At 49.3% G+C, this 10629-nt stretch overlaps 1 pseudogene; it reads left to right on the forward strand.

Annotated features, from left to right (window-relative positions):
• The first annotated feature begins 255 nt into the window (after positions 1 to 255).
• Positions 256 to 4168, forward strand: LOC103010748 (BOLA class I histocompatibility antigen, alpha chain BL3-7-like; annotated as a pseudogene).
• Positions 4169 to 10629: the final 6461 nt, after the last annotated feature.

Genomic DNA, 10629 nt, shown 5'->3' on the forward strand with positions numbered 1-10629 from the left:
CCTGGCCAGGACTCAGGGAGACAGTGCGACAAAGAGCTCTCTGAGCAGAAGGAGCAGGGCCAGGCACAGTCCCAGGTCCCGGGAGGGCCAGGCTCTCAGGCTCTCAGGGTGTCAGGCGGTCGCTGGGGCGGGGACGCTCCGTGGTGGGGATTCCCCGTCTCCCCGAGTTTCACTTTCTCTCTCACAACCTGTGTCGGGCCCTCCTGCCTGGACACACTCATGACGCGACCCCGGTTCTCACTCCCATTGCGTGTCCGGTTTCTGGAGAAGCCAATCAGCGTCCCCGCGGCTCCCGGTTATAAAATCTCCACCGACCCGCCGGGACTCAGTTTCTCCCCAGACCCCGGGGATGCGGGTCATGGCGCCGCGAACCCTCCTCCTGCTGCTCTCGGGCGCCCTGGCCCTGATCGAGACCTGGGCGGGTGAGTGCGGGGTCGGGAGGGAAGGGCCTCTGCGGGGAGGAGCGAGGGGACCCCGGGGGTCGGGGGGGCAGGACTCCCAGGGAAGGAGCCGCGCCGCCGCCCCCGGCCCAGACCCGCCCCCTCACCCCGGTCCCGCCTGTCCCTCCCTGGCTTCCCGCCCCCTCTTCTCTCCCCGCGAGGTGCCGGCCCTTCTCCGACCTCCACACCTTTTCCTTCTCACGAGCCCCTCTCCCCCTCCCCCCCCGGCCCCGTCACCTCAGACCCGGGACCCGCGCCGGGAGGAGGCTCGGACCGGGTGTCACCCCTCCCCGCCCCCAGGCTCCCACTCCCTGAGGTATTTCTTCACCGGGGTGTCACGGCCCGGCCGCGGGGAGCCCCGCTTCATCGCCGTCGGCTAAGTGGACGACACGCAGTTCGTGCGGTTCGACAGCGACGCCCCGAATCCGAGGAAGGAGCCGCGGGCGCCGTGGGTGGAGCAGGAGGGGCCGGAGTATTGGGATCGGGAGACGCGGATCTCCAAGGACCACGCACAGGTGTACCGAGCGAACCTGAACACCCTGCGCGGCTACTACAACCAGAGCGAGGCCGGTGAGCGACGCGGGCCCGGATCCGGGTCACGACCTCCATCCCCAGGGACGGGCCGGCGTCGCCCCGAGTCTCCGGGTCCGAGGGTCACCCCAACATTGCGGGACCCGCCCGGCTCCCCGACTCGGGACTTTACCCGGTTTCATTTTCAGTTTGGGTTTAATCGCTGCGGTTGGTCGGGGCGGGGTCAGGGTCTTACACCGTCCAGTGGATGTGCGGCTGCGACGTGGGGTCGGACGGTCGCCTCCTCCGCGGGTACAGTCAGCTCGCCTACGACGGCGCCGATTACATCGCCCTGAACGAGGACCTGCGCTCCTGGACCGCGGCCGACGCGGCGGCTCAGCTCACCAAGCGCAAGTGGGAGGCGGCCGGTGCTGCGGAGCAACGCAGGAACTACCTGGAGGGCACCTGCGTGGAGTGGCTCCTCAGCTACCTGGAGACCGGGAAGGACACGCTGCAGCGCGCAGGTACGAGGGGCCGCGGGGCCTCCCTGGTCTCCCCTCGGGCTGGAGCTGGCTTCCCACAAGGGGAGGAAATGGGGTCCCTGTGGGAACACCGCCCCAACTTCTTGTCGGGAGAGGGAGGAATCCGCCCAGGTTTTCATATTCTGTACAAGACAGTGACTCGCCGGTGGCCTCACTTCTCTGAAAGACAGTTAAGGAGTCCAGTCTCTTTGGGGAAGAAGCCGGAAACCATTCCTGAGATAACTGACCAGCGGCGCCCTTTGACCCTGACCCCCATCTTGTGAACCATGACTTTCTCTCTCAAGGCCCGTTCTCAGCCTGAGAACATCTTAGGAGGCCTGACTCCAGCTTTTCTGAGTCATTCAGCCTCCACCAAAGTGAGGACCATTGCCTTACGTGGAGTCATTCCGCCTTACGTGGAGGCTTCCATCTTGGCTTTCACCCTGACTCCAGAACTTTCCAAGGACTGGGAGATTTTCCCAGACTCCGGAGTCCAGGCTGGTGTCTGGTGTTTTTGCTGCTTCTTTTCAAACCTGTTGTGCTGTCCATTCTCAGGATGGTCACATGATGCTGCTTCAGTGGCCCATGAAGGTAACCCAAAGTGTGAATTTTCTGATTCTTCCTCCTCAGACCCTCCAAAGACACACGTGACCCATCACCCCATCTCTGACCATGAGGTCATCCTGAGGTGCTGGGCCCTGGGCTTCTACCCTGAGGAGATTTCACTGACCTGGCAGCGTGATGGGGAGGATCAGACCCAGGACATGGAGCTTGTGGAGACCAGGCTCTCAGGGGACAGGACCTTCCAGAAGCGGGCGGCCCTGGTGGTGCCTTTTGGAGAGGAGCAGAAATACACGTGCCATGTGCAGCATGAGGGGCTTCAGGAGCCCCTCACCCTGAGATGGGGTAAGGAGGGACATGGGGGGTGGAGCTTCCTCTCAGATAAAACAGGAGCCCTTCTGGACACGTTCAGCAAGGTCGGGATTCAAGCCTGAGGTCAGGGCCCCTTCCCTTTCCTCCACAGAACCTCCTCAGCCCACCGTCCCCTGCATGGGCCTCATTGTTAGCCCATGGCTCATTGGTTCTCTTGGTGGTCACTGGAGCTATGGTGTCTGGAGCTGTGATCTGGAGGAAGAAGCAGTCAGGTAAGGACGGGAGGGAAGGGTCTGAGTTTTGTCTCACTGGGGGGTTTCAAGCCCAGGTAGAAGTTTGCCTCCCTCGTTACTAGAAAGTACCCTACACACACATGTGGAGTCTGGAGCTGAGTACTGACACTTACCCTTTTGTAAAGTACATGTGAAAATGAAAGAGAGATTTTTCACCTTCATAATTCCAGTTGGGGGCCTGTTTCTCAGCGCTTGCAGGTCAGAGGAGAAGGTGCCTGCTGAGGACGGACTCCCAGGAGGGCAGCTGGTCCAGTCCCCCCACATCTCCTTTCTTCGTGTTCCTGATCCTGTCCTGGATTTTTGGTTACAGTTCTGGAAAGTCCTCTGGGGTCCAGGACTAGGGGGTTCCTCTAGGGTCTCATGACTCTGTCTTCTCCCTGGCCTCTCACGTGATGTTTTCTTCTTACACGTGAAAAAGGAAGGAGCTACGCTCAGGCTGCAAGTAAGTGTGGAGGGGGTGTGATTCCTGAGACCCTTGTGAGGGTGCAGAGAGGAGGCCATGGGGGGCTCACCCTCCTAAAGTTCCTTCTCTAGTTTCTCTCCTGTGGGTTCTGACCACGTCCTGGATTTGTTCTCCCCAGGCAGTGACAGTGCCCAGGGCTCTGATGTGTCTCTCAGGCATCCTAAGGGTGAGGCTCTGGAGGGTCTAGATTGGGAGGAGGGTTGGGGCAGAGGGGATGCCCTGGGAGATGGGGATTCTTTGAGTGGGACATTTGAGCATGTGGGAAGGTCAGCACTTATGTGACTGCCCTGAGTTTGTTCATGATTATTTTCTTCTATAGTTTGAGACAGCTGCCTTGTAGGGACTGAGTGATGCAGGATTCCGCATCCCACCCCGGCATTGTGACTTCAGGATCTTCTGACTTTCTGCAAAAGTCATCTGAATGTGTCTATGTTCCCGTTAGCATAAAATGAAAAGGTGGGGAGCCTGGCCCACCGCTGCCCACCACGACCCCTCCCCACACTGGCCTGTGTTCTCTTCCCTGATGGCCTTTCCTGACCGAACAGAGGTGGGGCTGGGCCATCTCCATCTTTGTCTTAACTTCATTTTGCGCTGAAAAGTAATGTCTTTCATATCCTATTGAAAACCAGGATCCAAACTACAGATCTCCCCCTCCTATATAGATGGGTCCTCATCGGTCTTGTCCCCCAGTGTTTGTTTATTTTGGTCTTTTTCCTAAAACTGTACAAATGTTAGATATTTAATCTTTGGTAATATGATATTACAAAGAAATTGCTTTCTTCTGTTATTGTTCAGCTTAGTCATCTTCATATATGCTTAATCATTACTAGTTACTTCTGTTATTTCGTTTCCTTCTGTTTTCTTTTTTTTAATTAATTTCCCTTGGCATATCAATGTCTTTGTTACTGGCTTCTAAGAGCTCATTTATGACTAAGGATGTTAACAATTTGTCATGCAATGTAAATGAAATACCATGTTTTACTGCCATCAATTTACTATGGTGTTTTGTATTTTGGTTGTGTATTAAAACATAATCATGTTGTGCCTTAAAAAAAAAAATCAGGATATGAATTTGTTTTTTTGTTATTTATGCCATGAGGGGTTGATGGGATAATAAAGGTGAGGATTCCTAAGGTTTGAGAGAGGAAATAAATGGAAGCACTGAGAACCTTCCAGAATCCGTGTGCTTGCTGTGCTCTGTCTGTTGCAGGAGGGACAGGAGGAGGCTGTGAGGAGCCGAGCGTGGACGCGGCCTGTGCCCACTCCGTGCTCACTGCATCGTGGGCTTTGATGTGGTCACTCCTGGTCACATCTTCTCAGCTCCTTTGTCCGTGTCCCTTCAGTAGAACTTTGTCCCACCAGGAGCTATGATCTCAGAGGAAGTCACCAGGTCAGCCTCTGCTCAGGCCTGTGTCCAGTCCTCATCCCCCATCTTTTGGGTGTTATTTGTTGTTTCTTTGTTTCTTTAGAGGTTTTTGCCTGAGTTTGTGTCTTATTCTCCTCTGGGTGTCCCCCACCTCTGACAGCTGGAGGAGTCATTTTGCCAGTGGTACCCACAAGGTCCAAGGCTGCCCCTGCACACTGGAGAGTCTGTGGTGTCCAGAGATGGATTTTCAGATTCAACTAGCTCCTGCCTTCCTTCTAGGGTTTGATTGTTCTTTCCATATTTCCCCCAACCTTCTCAAAGGATGCATATTCTGGAATTAGCAGAAAGGCAGGAAACCATAATTTCTCATCTTAGATAAGTTCCTGTCAGAAATCTGCTCTGCTCGCCACTCTCCCTGCCCTTAGCTCTAGCAATCCCAGTGCTGGCTCCAGTACAAACTCATGGATTTATAAAGCAGAGTCTAATTTAGGTTTATATTTGGTTGGAAAATAGGACCCATAAGTCAAGGATCATTGTTTTCTGAAAAGAAAAATATACTTGTGTGACGCAGTGCGGAGGAGGGTTGGTTGGTGGGAAGGGGAGAAGAGCACTTGTGAGAAAAATACCGGCAGCATTAATGTCAATGTGAGTAGATGTTGTGCTGTAGCTGCCACAAAACAGCATTTGGCCTGAGGTCACATTAGTAAAGATGCCGTCTCTAGAATAGGGAGGTGCTTTACGTTGACTAGTCACTCAGCTGATACCGGTTGTGTGCCAGATATATGACACAATGTTTTGCATCTAGGAAACTTCACTGAAGTTAAAACAAAAAAATTGCTGGCTTTGTGGAGCATGTATTCTAGTGGGAAGAAACAGACTATATACTATCAGCATAGTAAATAAGGAAAGTGTTCTGTTACAAGGGGATACGTACAATGGAAAAGATGCAGTGGAGAAGGTGATCCAGAGTGTGAGTATGGGGACAGGGAAAATGGCTATTTTACTAGGGTGGTCAGTGTGGGCCTCACTGGGAAGGTGACCTTTGAGGAAAGATTTGAAGGACATGAGGAATAATCCCCCACACTGGGGGAGGTTCTTTCCAGGCAGGGGGAACTTCCAGGCAAATGCACCAGGGCAGGAGCATGTCTGTGTGTTCCGGTTAAAGTGAGGAGGCCAGTATGGCAGGAGCAGAGATTAATTGAGATGTGATCAGAGGTACAGCCAGACCATGTAAGGCCTGGAGGATGCTGGAAGGGTTTTGACTTTTGCTCTGAGTGGGATGGGCGTTATAAGATTGTTTTGAGCAGAAGAGGGACATGGTATGACTTCTTTATTTTTTTTTAATAGGTTTTATCTCTCTTATTTATTTATTTATTTAAGCTGAGTTGGGTCTTTGTTGCGGCGTGCTGGCTTTCTCTAGTTGTGGCGAGCGGGGACTACCCTTCATTGCAGTGTGTGGGCTCTAGGCGCGTGGGCTTCAGTAGTTGCGGAGTGTGGGCCCAGTAGTTGTGGCTCCTGAGCTCTAGAGTGCAGGCTCCGTAGTTGTGGCGCACAGGCTCAGTTGCTCCGCGGCATGTGGGATCTTCCCGGACCAGGGATCGAACTGTGTCCCCTGCACTAGCAGGCGGATTCTCAACCACTGTGCCAACAGGGAAGTCCTTATTTTTTAAAAAAATATTTTAATTTTATTGTATAGTTGATTTACAATGTTGTGTTAGTTTCAGGTGTATAGCAAAGTGATTCAGTTATACATATACATATATTTGTTCTTTTTTAGTTTTTTTTCTCATATAGGTTATCACAGAATATTGAGTAGAGTTCCCTGTGCTATACAGTAGGTCCTTGTTGGTTATCTGTCTTATACATAGTAGTGTGTGTATGTTCATCCCAACCTCCTGATTTATCCCTCCCCACCACGTTTCTCCTTTGGTAACCATAAGTTTTTTTCAATATCTGTTAAGTTTCTGTTTTGTAAATAAGTTTATTTGTATCTTTTTTTAAAAATTAGATTCCACATATAAGTGATGTCATATGATATTTGTCTTTCTCTGTCTCACTTACTTCACTTAGTATGATAATTTCTAGGGCCATCCATGCTGCTAAAAATGACATTACTTCATTCTTTTTTATGGCTGAGTATATTCCATTGGACTTCACCTTTAAAAGTATCACTTTGGCTGCTGAACTGGGAGGCAAGGATGGAGTGAGGTCCTAGGGAAGCAGTGGGAAACTAGTGCAGTGTCCAGGCTGGAGATGGCCATGGCTTTGACTGGGGTGTGAGCGGTGGGTGTAATGGGAAATAATTAGATTCTGGACACGTTCTGAAGGTGGATTTTACAGCATTTGCTAAAGGATTAAATCTGGGGTATGAGAAAGAGGAATTAGGGAGGACACCCTAAATTTTGGACTATGTAAATAGAAAGAGGGAATTACTCTCACCAGAGATGGGGAAGACGAAGGAGCATATTTTTGGGGGGAGAGGGGGCATTATGGGCATTTGGTTTAAGAGATGTTGGAGCTGAGATTTTATTAGAAATACAAGCCAGGTAGTTGGATTAGCAGTTGGACAAATGAGTCTGGAGTTTAAGAGCAATGTCTGGGCTGGAGAAATAGATTTGGGAGGCGATGCCACATAATGATATTTAAAGCCTTGAGAACTGATGAAGTCTCCAAGGGAGGGAGTGATGGCTGTAGAAGAGGAAGAACAAGGACTGAACCCCGGACCCCCCAGCGCTATGTGATCGGATCAGATCACACAGCTGAGCAGACTGCGTGGTTCTGGCACCGCGTCTAGAAGGCCCAGAGACCCGGGAGTCTGATCTTTGCTTTGTACAGGAAACCCCTGGACATCTTTTTAAGATTCAGGAAGTCAGAAAGCATGAAATTCTGGGTTTATAGCAAGGTTGGTGTTGATGCTGCTGGTCTTCAGATCACACTTCAAAAATTTTTATTTATTTATTTATTTATTTATTTATTTATTTATTTATTATTTTTGGCTGCATTGGGTCTTAGTTGTGGCATGTGGGATCTTCGCTGAGCATGCAGGATCTTTCGTTGGTGTTTGTGGATTCTTTGTTGTGGCGTGCAGGTGTCTCTCTAGTTGTGGCATGCGGGCTTAGTTGCCCCGCAGCACGTGGGATCTTAGTTCCCCAACCAGGGATTGAACCTGAGTCCCCTGCATTGGAAGGCAGATTCTTTACCACTGGACCACCAGGGAAGTCCCCAGATCACACTTTTAGTAGCAAGAACGTTCGTAGACCAGGATTCCCACATGGTTGTGCATCAGCCTTACACATAGGACTTGCTGAATAAGCTCTTCCTTGGTCTTGTGCCTAATACTCTGAGAAGGTGGTCCTGGGGAGAGGCCTGAGCATTTTGTAAGAAGCCCCACAAGCAATCCTGGTGCTCAGCCAATTTGGAAACCACCAAGGTCAGTGACAAGAGAGTGGCCAGAGAAGGGTCTTAAATCCACATTTAAAAGTGTTTGTTTTTTTCAGAATGAAAAGGGAGTACCTATATTGTCAATTATGAGATGTGATGTTGAGAAATACATGTAGTTCTCTCTACCATGGGGTAGAGTCAGGTGGAAGACTTAGGAAGTGGTTCACAGTTCAGCATAATGAAATCCTTGCTCTCTGAAGTTATTCTCCAGACTGAGTTCTCACTCACTCTTGGAGCAAACAATGAGATCCAAAATTTTTCTAATTTAGGCCTAAAGTACCATATATATATGATATGGGGGCCCATATCATTTTGGGAAGGCAACAGAAGCAGGTTTGAGGCTCCACGGGAACAGAATCCACAGTGTCCACCCTAGGCCAGGTCCCACATAGGAACATTGGCCCCTGTTGCTGGGCACAGATGTCACTGCTCACACAGTGAGCCCCGCATGCTGGACGTGGACCCTGCGGCGAGGATGGCTGTCACTGCGGCTCCTGACAACTGGAGGTTGTGTAACTCCCACTCACACCAGCCTTGCCAAATGCATTCTGCTCAGTCCCAGCCTCTCTGTGTCACCACGTCCTGAGTAGAGCCTGAAATGTGGTCTCCTGAGTGGTGGGGTCTGAGCTCCATGCTGTGTCCACCTGCAAGAATGTTTGAGAAAGTGGGTTTTCCTCTTTTATGGAGGAAGGTGGTCTCTGCCTCCTACCAAGACTCTTCTAGTGTGGAATTCTCCTAATCTAGGAATTCTCCTAATCAGGTACGGGGGTGGCGAGGGATGGTAAAAGAATGTCAAATTTCAATTCTGAGACTGGAACTGGATCTGGTACATTGTAGGCACTCGGGTTTGGTTGAAAGAACAAGTGACTAATAAATGACATCCAAGGTAGAGATTTACTTGCTTATTACTCTTACTCTGAATTTCTTTGTGAGCTGGTGAGGGAGTTTTTCCTTCATGCAACCAATTCTCTGATTCTCAGACGCCAACTGGGTGTCCTACAATTCAACTCAATTCTGACACGAGCTACCTGGAATTAGCATCAGACCCCACAGGTTTAAGGGCTCGGTGCCGCAGACTGCCTTTACTTCAGAAGCAAGTTGCAAGCCTCAAGTCCCTGTGTTACCTGCACTTCTGTCTGACTTGACTACAAAGCTAGGGGTTCCCCCCAAGTCTGATAATTTGGTAGAACAAGTCATAGAACTCAGGAAAATGCTATGCTTACCATTACAGTCTATAATAATTGATACAAGTGAGCAGCCAGATGAAGAGGTACCTAAGTCGAGGTCTGGAAAGGTCCCGAGTGTAGGAGCCTCAGTCACCGTGGAGTTGAAGTGTGCTACTTTCCCAGCATGTGGATGTGTTCACCAATTTGGAAGGTCTCCGATTTCTGTCCTTTTAGGGTTTGTAATGAAAGTTTCATGATGTAAGCATGATTGATTAAATCACTGACCATTATTGACTGACCTCTTCCTCCAGCCCCCCTCTCCCCAGAGGTCAGGGAGTGAGGCTGCAAGTTCCAACCCTCTGATCATGGCTTGTTTTTCTGGTGACCAGCCCCCATCCTGAAGCTTCTAGGACCTTTCAGCCAAGAGTCATCGCCCTAGCACCCCAAAGATGCTTTTATCACTCAGATATCCCGTCTTTGACCACAGATCCCTTAGAGCAGAAGGATCATAACAGTTAAAACACGCTGACACATGACTAGAGTCCCATTCAGTCATTAACAAGTAGTCCAGTCCATCTTCCTATTGAGGATATTTACATGGCAAGTAAATTCATGAAAAATTGCTCAACATTTTTAGTCAGAAGGGGAATTCAAATTAACCATAATATGACATCACTGCACACTGCCCAGAGTGGTTAAAATGAAAAAATCATGTAATATCAGTTGCTGACAAGAATTTGGGCTAATTATCTCTCATATATTGCTAGTGGGAGAGTAAATTGATTCAAATACTTTGAAAACGTCTTTGGTGGTAGCCAAACATTCACTCGCCAGCATTTCCACTCTTAGTTATATACTCAATAAATATGCATGCATATGTGTGCCAAACATATGAAAATATTATTCATAGCGGCCCAATATGTAAAATCTGGATATAACACAAATGCCCATGAACAGTAGAGGACGAGAAATGTGGTCTATTCATATAATGGAACACCATGAGAGTAAATAAACTACAACCACACACAGCAATAGGGGTGAGACCCAGTGACATAATGTTGGGTGAGAGAGCCAGACACAGAGGGGCATCCACTGTATAATTCTTCGCAATCAGAAACTGGCAGATCTTACCTATGGTGTTAAAAATCAAGATAATGATTACTCTGAGGGGTGGGGTGGGGAGGTTCCTTTATGACTGAATAGGATTCAAGAGGGTTTCCTGGGATGCTGGACATGTTACTTGATGTGAGTGTTGTTTACCCCAATGTTCACTTGGTGAAAATCCACTGCACACTTATGAGCTGCCCACCTCTCTATGGGTATAAAGTTTCAGTTTTGCAAGATGAAGAAGTTCTAATGCTCTATTGCACAACAACATGCATATATTTAACACCACTGTACTGGACACTAGAAAATGGTTAAGCTGGTAAATTTTCTGTTATATGTTTTTTTACTACAATAAAATTAATTAAGCCTAACTCATTGAGAAACAAAACACATTACCTCCTTAATTAAAATGTATCAGGGCTTCCCTGGTGGCGCAGTGGTTAAGAATC

The sequence above is a fragment of the Balaenoptera acutorostrata genome, chromosome 10, assembly GCF_949987535.1.
Source record: "Balaenoptera acutorostrata chromosome 10, mBalAcu1.1, whole genome shotgun sequence".
Lineage (NCBI taxonomy): Eukaryota > Metazoa > Chordata > Mammalia > Artiodactyla > Balaenopteridae > Balaenoptera > Balaenoptera acutorostrata.